Here is an 11384-nt window from a genome sequence, read left to right on the forward strand (position 1 = left end):
ACCGGCAAGGGCGAAGACACGTGGAGCGACTTGCCGCCAGCATTCACACAAGGTGTACTGAACTTCGGTGCACGGGACAGAGGGATATTGCTAGCTAGGGTGCCACCCTAGTCTCCTTTGGCGTCTTCTGCGAGCGAATCTTCTTCCTTTGGTTTGATGGGTCTAGCGATGCGTCGCTGCCCAGGTCTCTACTGGCCATGTATCGAACTTGTCGTGCGCCAACTTGTAGGCCTAGCTCTGCTTTCGGCACCTTTTGTTCTTTGTTTCCTATGACATGCGTTCCATGTGTAAAGGGCCTTAGTCTAAGGCCAGTCGGATGCCTCCGCTCTAAAAAAACACTTTACTTGCTTTTTCTTGGAGAAAAAAAATGAGAAATACAATGTAAGAGAATAGGGTGGAAGTGGCGATGTACCATGTCAACAAGTAAATTTCAGAGCACATGCGACCAATCAATGTTCACCTTTCTTAATTTTCTACCGTAGTGGAGTTGTATGGTGCAAGACCATGGGTTTGGCTCGATCAAATGGCTGATTTTTTACAATGGTTAGGTACGTATATAAGCACTGAAAAAACCATCAGCAACTGCCGATAGGGCCAAAAACTAAGCTTCCATTAGCTGTGTATAATACACAAAGGATATGCCTGCGTGACAGTACCCAATACAGGCAACCCAACGAGTGATACCAGCCACATGCGGAGTGCAAATTGAGCTACACGTAGTGGAACAGTCTATAGATGTGCTCACCAGCATGCCTGTAATATCTCATCTCGCTACGCCTTTATATTATGGGACGGAGGGAGTACTATTTAATCATACAAATGAGCATCATAGTCACGAATGATATATCCTCTCAGAACCAAACCCTTTTATAAGGTCATCAACACCCTATTCACCCCATATGTGTGAAGCCGGTCACAACCATCTTGTTTTCCATAGTACCATTGAAGAAGGCACATCAGAAAGTTGAGTCACTCAACATGTAAATGGTAATTACATGCTTGAAGCCTATTTTTTAAGGTTCACAAGACATGACAAAGTCTGTTGTCAACCTTTAAAAAAATCAAACAGAATCGTCGTTCTTTTTGGTGCAAACAATATATGACATGAAAGCAAGGTAAAGTGGCATTTGCTGATTCCTATTGGAACTACTTATATGAGCCACTCAACCTTTCTTAATTTTTACATAAGAAGTCTGCCGTTTGATACAAATAACATTTTCTTATGGTAAAGTGGCATCTTCCAATTCCTATTGGAACAACTTATATGTGTAATGTAAATAAATTAAATGTTGGATGGAAATATTTGATCGGCATGAAACAAATCGTATGTGTCTTCTGGAGTTTGATATGTTACCTTTATCGTCTCATATGCTTGTGTCCCTTCACAATAATTTCATCAATTGCATCCTGATATAGATCCACAAATGTGCTGGACGTCAGCCATGTCATCATGACATCAGCATGAGATATTTGGCATTGTTCCGCAAGTCTACAATACAATTGTGCATGTGAACAAAGAGCAAGTCTGCTTAGTCCAGGTCACCGTCCTCTATAGCCTACTGGCGTATTTTATGCTTTGTTTCACCCTTCCTCAAAGCGTTCTATAGGAGATAGACTGGCGTAGGAGGATCTTCTTCTTGTTCAATGATGGTTCTTGCTCTTGGGCAAAGTATCTGGTTGCATGGCAAGGCAATATTCAAACACATACATACACTACTGGCACTGCCGGAGCGTCGGCGGGACTAAGAGGGGTCCAAGCCCCCTCTTCCTTGAGAAATTTGACACTCCGCCGTTGACTACGGGAGATCTCTCAAGTGAGAGCCGGAGATGGATCCTCTACATTTTTCTGGTTGGATAGATGGGTTATACCTGAGACTTTGTGCATTGATTTTCCTGCTCTTTTCACTCACCACCACTAGTAGAAAAAAGGCCTATTGTCCCGGTTGGTAAGGGCCTTTTGTCCCGGTTTTTGAACCGGGACTAAAGGGTCGTTACTAAAGCCTCCCCTTTAGTCCCGGTTCTTACACGAACCGGGAAATTTTATGATTTTTTTTTGAATTTTTTTTATTTTCAAATTTCTGAATTTTTTTAACCTCTAATCTCTAATCACCACCCCTCATCACTGCTCAATTTAACCTCTAATCTCTAATCACCCCTCATCATCTAACTTCCCGGACGGTCACCCATCCTCTCACTACTTCAGCCTGAGCACGCTTAACTTCCAGGTTCTATTCTCCCTCGTTTCCAAGTCTGCACTTGTTGTTTTCCTAACAATAGTAAGATGTCAATCCTATTAACCCTCAGGAATTTAGCTTGAGCATGAAGTCACACATTTCACTGTTTGAGTTTGAAACTATTGTTCTAAAAAACAATAATTATTTAGTAACACTAATATTTCTTGAATAAGTAGTTTGACCATAGTTTGACCAGATTTGACCAAAATTCAAAAAAACTGAAATAATTATTTAGTAACACTAATATTTCTTGAATAATTAGTTTGACCATTGTTTGACCACAGTTTGACCAGATTTGACCAAAATTCAAAAAAACTGAAATAATTATTTAGTAACACTAATATTCTTGAATAATTATTTAGTAACACTAATACTTCTTGAATAAGTAGTTTGACCACAGTTTGACCAGATTTGACCAAAATTCAAAAAAACTGAAATAATTATTTAGTAACACTAATATTCTTGAATAATTATTTAGTAACACTAATACTTCTTGAATAAGTAGTTTGACCACAGTTTGATCAGATTTGACCAAAATTCAAAAAAATAGAAATAATTATTTAGTCACACTAATATTTCTTGAATAATTAGTTTGACCGTTGTTTGACCACAGTTTGACCAGATTTGACCAAAATTCAAAAAAACTGAAATAATTATTTAGTAACACTAATATTCTTGAATAATTATTTATTAACACTAATACTTCTTGAATAAGTAGTTTGACCATAGTTTGACCAGATTTAACAAAAATTAAAAAAAACTAAAATTTAAGCATAACTTTTTTTCCTTTTAGAATTTGAGGATTCTAAAAATTTGCAAACAGGCCGTTGGCTGTCAAAATCGGATGCGGATTTTCGTGCTGAACATTTTGATATATTATACGTTTTTTCTGACATCGTATGCAAAAGTTATAGCCGTTTTACATTTTCCCTACACTTTTTGCAAAACATGTCCAAATTTAAGTTTTTAAATTTTCCTAACTAGTACACGTAGTAACATAACTACATCTGGAAGGATTTTAATTTTTGAAGTTTTTATCATTTTCTTTTGCTTTTTACAAAACTGAAAAGGCGATTGGGGGGGGGGGGGGGGGGGGTAGAGTTTGAAAATGGGACCTTTAGTACCGGTTCGTGCCATGAACCGATACTAATGCCTCAAACCCCATTAGTACCGGTTGGTGCCACGAACCGGTACTAATGGGCATCGCACCCTTTAGTCCCGGTTCGTGGCACCGACCGGGACTAATGCCTTAGCCGCACGAACCGAGAACAATGCTCACATTAGTCCCGGTTCGTGACTGAACCGGGACTAATGTGAATATTGCCCTGTGACCAAAGCCCTGTTAAATCCACTGCCCTAGCTACAAAAATGTTGATGGATAGGATTGGTTTAGGCTTGTGTAGCCGGCTAACCATAACTCTTGTCAATGAACTTGCTTCCCTGAGATCTCTGTTGCAGGGTGTTAGCCTCACTGGTGCTCCGGAAAAATATACATGCATACTTTACCTAGGGTCAAAGACACCGCAAAAAATGATATAGTCAAGGACCCCCGAGCTCTAGTGCAGTTATCTATTTGGTGCGGCGCAACTGGAGTTCAATTGACAAACTCGATCCACTTGCTGAAATAACTTAGCACTGCCGGGGTATAAATTTTGTCCAAATAGTGCAAATAATGTTGTCATCGAATCCGGGCTCGAATTTTCTTCCTAGTCGCGCAAGGAAGCATTTCCAATGGTACGTATGCGACGGGTGGCCATTGGATGGAAGCGACCTTGAAGATCTACCTAAAGCTCTTCCGTACCTACATGCTCTAGACCCATTTCTTCAGTATTATTCTAATGCCTCATCTGAATTATGCCGTGCCTTTCAACTATATACTCATCTCATCACATAGTTGGGACCAATTATCCTCCCTGAATCAGGTCTCCCTGTAAAGCAATGGTCCTTTTATAATGGTGGAAACGAACTTTCACACCATCTATCCTTATGGAATGCTCATCTCACGTCCTGCATGACTAACAATGTTGAACCGGTGAAGCTAGCCGTGTCCCATGAACATTGCTTATCATAATGGTTGCATGCTTGAAGATATCATAAGGTCTGAGAGCGTGAACTATTTTGTTAGTAAAAAGATGCCGCAACTCTGCAGTAGTCCTGTGCAACTGGACAAACACTTCTATCTGAATTAGTTACACTGTTTCAGTAGTAAAATTACTGTGAAATGTACCTTCTCATTGAACATGTTGTTTTGCAACTAAAAAACAGAACAAGTTGTTTTGCTTTCAGAATATTTACGTGTATCTTCAGAGAAAACAGGAAGAAAATCTTCTCTATGAGCTATCATCTTCATGAAGTTTTTCTCCCACGTCAGTTCAGTTGGTGTGCTTTCTGCCATCTCAACGAGGCAAATCCAGTTGGGCGGGCGCACATTTCAATTTTCAGAAATCTGCTGCCTAGTCCATGTTATGAAAACAAACAGGTCAGTTGATTGCAACATGTGAAGTGTGCTTTTTTCGGTTTTGTGTTGTCTTGGCCAATACAGAGTGATTTAGCTCATCCGCTATCTTATAGTACACCTATCCTTCTCACGGGGCACCAAGGTACCATAAAAATCATGTACTCAGTATTCTTCAAATATCTTACTAATACATATACCTTTCAGCTGTATAGTCATCTCGGAAGTGAAGTATTATTTGATCATTCAAACAGGCATCATAGCCACAACTAATGTGTTCTCTCAAAATCAAGCCCATTTATAAGGGATCGGCAGTTCAGCTCCCTCTTCACCCCATCCATGTGAAATTAATATGGACCCCGATAACTGCCGAACGTTCGGTCTCGGGAAGCCCCAGACCGAACGATTCATTCGGTCTTGTGGGAGGCACCGATCGAACGCATGCGTTCGGGACGAGAGTGACCCAGCCCGAACACCTACCTCGGGGGCCTTTTCGTTGTAAAAAAAGAACAGTAAAGAGAAGCCCAGATTGTGCAAATTTTTACTGTGACCAAAAAAGCCCACTACTGGATGTGACTAATAAAGGCTAGATTTTGCCACGCAATGAAAAAAATCACAAAATGCTGCAAAAATAAAAAAAATGTATGAATGAACCATGAGATCTATACCGCTATAATATGAATGAACCAGAAAGATCTTGTTTGCAAAGATGTCAAAATGTATGAATTTGCCATGGCAATTTTTGTTGTTTCCCAACAAAAAACATGGCAAATGTGCAGTGTGGATGCATATGAACTTGCCATCACTGAAAAAGTCCCAAAAAATGTCATGGTAGATAGAAAATGGAAAACAAGATACTACTAAAAGAATCCCAATGGTTCCAAACCAAAAATTGCCATCATCATTATAAACAATTTTTGCATCTGTCCCATGATGGCAAGAACATATTTTTTATGCAATGGCACAAAATGGGAAAAAAATCATGGCAGTTTGCATATGTACCATGATGGAAAGAAAATATGAATTAAAATTTTGTATGCTATTTTTACTGTATAAATTTGCCAAAGCACAAAATAAAAACTGCGCAATCTATTGTTCAGTAATAACTGCCGTGTTTTCTAAGTATTTTTGCCATGAAAAAATAAAAGTAAAACTTGCCATGCTGCATAGAAGTATGTTTGCCATGAGTGACAAAAATTAAAAGTACCATGAAATTAAATAAAAAAAATTCATGGGAAATAAAAGGTATATTAGCCATGGCAAATAAATAGTAAAACTTGCCATGGCAATAAAAGTTTGATATTTCCATGGGGATTTAGGTAAATTTGCCATGTTAATAAAAGTCAAATAAATAGTAAAACTTGCCATGACAATAAAAGTTAGATATTGCCATGGGGATTTAGGTACATTTGCCAAGGCAAATAAATAGTAAACTTGCCATGGCAATAAAAGTTAAAAAATTGCCATGGGAATTTAGCTAAATTCGCCATCTTAATAAGGGTGAAATAATTAGTAAAACTTGGCATGGCAATATTTGCCATTTTGTGTTGTTTTTGACAATTTAAAGAATTATAACGACAATTTAAAAAACCAAAAATTGCCATGGGAAGAAAGCAATGAATTTGCCATGATCCAAGAACTAAATTTGCCATGATAAAAAAACTAAAATTTTAAAGTTTAGATGGCAAAAAGTATAAGATTAGTTCCCATGGTGTACCGCTATGGTAAAAAGACAATAAATTTGCGTTATGATCCAAAATCAAAAGTTGCCATGGAAAGAAATGCAATAAATATGTAATGTACCCTAAAAGAAAAGACACAAGCATGGCAATTAAGTTTCAATGGGGACATATCCAAAATAAAAAGTTGCCATGACAAGAATGCAATAAATCTATAATGTACCCTAAACAAAAGACACAAGCATGGCAATTAAGTTTCGATGGGGACATATCCAAAATCAAAAGTTGTCACGGCAAAAAGAATGTGATATATCTGTAATGTACCCTAAAGAAAAGACACAAGCATGGCAATTAAGGTTCAATGGGGACATATCCAAAATAAAAAGTTGCCATGGCAAGAATGCAATAAATCTATAATGTACCCTAAACAAAAGACACAAGCATGGGAATGAAGTTTCGATGGGGACATATCCAAAATCAAAAGTTGTCATGGCAAAAAGAATGTGATATATCTGTAATGTACCCTAAAGAAAAGACACAAGCATGGCAATTAAGTTTCGATGGAAACAAATTAACACATGTAAAACTTGAGCTTCGATGGCAAAAGACATAATTTGATTGTCATGAACTATACATTTTGGGGGTGTCCATGAACTATAGTTTCCTAGAATTGCCAAGGAAATCTAGTCCATTAGCATCTCATCACCTGCAAAAAAGTGCCTACACAAATAACTACACAATGCTAAATGTTGACATCTACAAAAATTTGCAAACAAAAAAATTGTGGGAGCTAGTAAAAAAATGGCAACATCTACAAAGAAATCGTCACGATTTATTGAGAAGAACATCTATAAATTGCCATGAAAAAAAAGTACTACTCAAAGCTTCAGGGACATGGTAAAAAACATATGCCATGACAATGCAAAACAGTATTTCGACATGGCAACATACTTTGTGTTTTCCATGCAACATACTATGATGCAATGGTAAAATAATAATTTAAATTGGGATGGCAGCAAAAGTTGGGTTGACATGGCAACATATTTTGTGTTTGCATGGCAAAAAACATATTTTGACACGCCATCAACTATAATCTCAAAAAAAGATTGGCATGCAGTATTTGTCAAATAGCATCACAACAAAAAGTAAAACAGTTCTCTGCAAATTCATGAACGACTGAGAAAAAATGAATCACACAAAATTTGCAACATACGAACTGGGCTAAATCACCATCAGTGCTAAGCTAGTGACATAAAACTGAACCTGTTCAGGAAGACTATCTTCAACTGACGGCATCCAAGCGGCCGGAGAAGATGATGAGGATGTGCCCGTTGCCCATGGGCAGCGTATGGTCGCTGTGCTAGGAGAAGCCGACGCCCTGGCGCAGGATGGCGGAGCCTCCGGGCGGCCTCGCATCGGACGAGGTCGGCGGGAGAAGCCGTCGCCGTGGAGGGCTTCGCGGCGCACGATGGCGTCCTCGCCTCCGGGCGGCTGCGCATCGGACGAGATCGGCGGAAGAAGCCGTCGCCGTGGAGGGCGCCGCGCCGCAGGATGCCGTCATCGCCTCCGGGCGGCCGCGCATCAGATGAGGTCGGCGGGAGAAGCCGCCCTCTTCCGGATCTCCCACGTTCGTCGTCGTCCCGTGCTCGCCGCCGAAGGGTCCGGCCTCCCCTGCCTCGCCTGCCCGCCGGCGTCCCCAACCTCCAGCACGGGTGGGCGTTGACCTAGCGCCCGCCCCGCTCGCTGGCCTCATCTCGTGCGCGTGGACGCAGGTGTCCTCGAGGCCCAGCTCCCGCCCCAGCCGCTCCGGCCCGCCTCCGCCGCGCGACGCCATGATTTGGCCGGCCGTCTTCTAATCCGGCGATGAAAAGGGAGAGTGGGGGAGTGGTGTCGAGTGGGAGGGGAATGGAGCTGCGAGTGGATAAGGGGTGAAACTCGTTCGGGCGACCCAACATCATCCCGAACGCTACGCTCGTGATGACGTGGCATGGGATGTCATCGAGATTCGGCCGACGGCTAGCAACGCGTTCGGGACGATTTGCAAAAACACCCCACGTTCGGGAGTTATTGATTCCGATTAATATATTACATTTTTCTTGTTCTTCATAGTACCAATGTTAAGTTGATGAAGGCACATCGAAAACTAGCCATGGATTATGTTGAGCCACTCAAGGTGGCTCAACATGTAAATTATAATTGCATGCCGCTTGATACCAATTTACTAGTACAACATCACAGGATCTCATTTGAATGTTAAGAAGCATATTCATCCCCTGCTCCTACAAGTCGATTAGGTACATGAGATTTGATAATCTGCATGTACGTCTCATATTTTCTGATACGAAAACGACTTGGTGTCATGGGTGGTGTGCATCCACTTGCAGCCAACACTTGTCCACCCCGATCAAACATTTTCTTCCATGGGAAAGCAAGACTCTAGGTAGATTAACAGGTGCCAACGAACACAATGAGAATAATTTGAATAAAGTATCACCTATAGCTATGAAGTTTTCATTAATCTCATTGTCTCACTAGGAAGATACACACATACCAATCTAGCTCTCATACGGACACATGCTACTTAGGAACACTCGCCTGGTCATCTTTGCTGGACCAGAAAAAAATTCTTTGAAAAAGGAGGTTAACCCCGGCCTCTGCATCGAGATGCACACAACCATTTTGTTATGTTATTCAATAGAATCTGGCAAAATGAATATAAAGATCAACCCAAAGTCACCTTCCAAGCAAACAAAGTCGCTACACCTACAAGTATGATAATGTGCCCTGACAGCACCAACGCTCACCATCTAATCCAGTGGCTTGAAGAAGCCGCCCGTTGGCAAGCCGAGAGCACCAACCGGTCTAGGTGACCAACTGCGTGCATCGCATGCGCACGCTCTATGATCCACCACCGTCATATTCCGCCGTCCCATCTTCAAGAGGGATCGTCACATTGACCTTGCCAGGCCCAACTGTTGTCGACGTCACCACCATGCCAGACAACGCCACCAGCCTGTGTGCATCCATCAACCCGCGTCCAACGATGAGACTTCACTGCGCCACGTCGCCGAGACGTGCTGTCTTCGATGCGGTAGATGTAACATTGCCCCACCTTTTGGCCCCTCCGGTTAGTATCAACTACCAAACAATGCCCTCGGGAGGGAAAACAACACCGAAGTCTCCGTCATCATAAGGCCTGGGAAATATGCCCTAGAGGCAATAATAAAGTTGTTATTATATTTCTTTATATCATGATAAATGTTTATTATTCATGCTAGAATTGTATTAACCGGAAACTTAGTACATGTGTGAATACATAGACAAACAGAGTGTCCCTAGTATGCCTCTACTTGACTAGCTTGTTTATCAAAGATGGTTATGTTTCCTGACCATAGACATGTGTTGTCATTTGATGAACGAGATCACATCATTAGAGAATGATGTGATGGACAAGACCCATCCGTTAGCTTAGCATTATGATCGTTTAGTTTTATTGCTATTGCTTTCTTCATGACTTATACATATTCCTCTGACTATGAGATTATGCAACTCCCGAATACCGGAGGAACACCTTGTGTGCTATCAAAAGTCACAACGTAACTGGGTGATTATAAAGATGCTCTACAGGTGTCTCTGAAGGTGTTTGTTGAGTTGGCATAGATCGAGATTAGGATTTGTCACTCCGTGTATCGGAGAGGTATCTCTGGGCCCTCTCGGTAATGCACATCACTATAAGCCTTGCAAGCAATGTGACTAATGAGTTAGTTGCGGGATGATGCATTACGGAACGAGTAAAGAGACTTGCCGGTAACGAGATTGAACTAGGTATGAGGATACCGACGATCGAATCTCGGGCAAGTAACACACCGATGACAAAGGGAACAACGTATGTTGTTATGTGGTTTGATCGATAAAGATCTTCGTAGAATATGTAGGAGCCAATATGAGCATCCAGGTTCCGCTATTGTTTATTGACCGGAGATGTGTCTCGGTCATTTCTACATAGTTCTCGAACCCGTAGGGTCCTCACGCTTAACGTTCGATGACGATTTGTATTATGAGTTATGTGATTTGATGATCGAAGTTTGTTCGGAGTCCCGGATGAGATCACGGATATGACGAGGAGTCTCGAAATGGTCGAGAGGTAAAGATTCATATATTGGAAGGCTATATTCGGACATCGGAATAGTTCCGAGTGATTCGGGTATTTTTTGGAGAACTGGGGAGTTACGGGAATTCACCGGGGGAAGTATTGGCCTTATTGGGCTTTAGTGGAAAGGAGAGAAGGGCCACAAGGGGAGGCAGCGCTCCCCCCATGGGCTGGTCCGAATTGGACTAGGAGGGGGCGGCGCCCCCCTCTTTCCTTCTCCCTCTTCTCCTCCTTCCCTCTCTCCACCTCTTGGAAAAGGAAAGGGACTCCAACTAGGATTCCCCTCCTAGGCCGGCCTCCTCCTCCTCCCTCCTTTATATACGGGGGAGGGGGGCACCCCAAACATACACCAAAGTTTCTCTTAGCCGTGTGCGGTGCCCCCCTCCACAATTACACACCTCGGTCATATCATCGTAGTGCTTAGGCGAAGCCCTGCGCCGGTAACTTCATCATCACCGTCGCCACGCCGTCTTGCTGACGGAACTCTCCCTCGTCCTCAACTAGATCAAGAGTTCGAGGGACGTCATCGAGCTGAACGCGTGATGAACGCGGAGGTGCCGTACATTCGGTACTTGGATCGGTTGGATCGAGAAGACGTTCGACTACATCAACCGCGTTACTAAACGCTTCCGCTTTCGGTCTACGAGGGTACGTGGACACACTCTCCCCGTCTCGTTGCTATGCATCTTCTAGATAGATCTTGGGTGATCATAGGAAATTTTTGAATTACTACGTTCCCCAACATAGATGCCCGCTGGAGGAAGAGGGGCACACTATCTGCATCTGCCAACGAACCCAAACAGTGCCCACCGCCACATAGCTCTCACAGCGACGCCTTTAAGAAGAACACGCCTTGAGCGTCATCG

The 11384-nt window shown here is 42.1% G+C and overlaps 1 long non-coding RNA gene across 1 annotated transcript; it reads right to left on the reverse strand.

Annotated features, from left to right (window-relative positions):
* Window positions 1–4389: 4389 nt before the first annotated feature.
* On the reverse strand, window positions 4390–8298 carry LOC120974880 (uncharacterized). Its single transcript, XR_005770302.3, has 2 exons — window positions 7632–8298; window positions 4390–7074 (listed from the first exon to the last, which is right to left on the reverse strand). It is a non-coding gene; the product is annotated as an uncharacterized lncRNA (long non-coding RNA).
* Window positions 8299–11384: the final 3086 nt, after the last annotated feature.

The sequence above is a fragment of the Aegilops tauschii genome, chromosome 2, assembly GCF_002575655.3.
Source record: "Aegilops tauschii subsp. strangulata cultivar AL8/78 chromosome 2, Aet v6.0, whole genome shotgun sequence".
Lineage (NCBI taxonomy): Eukaryota > Viridiplantae > Streptophyta > Magnoliopsida > Poales > Poaceae > Aegilops > Aegilops tauschii.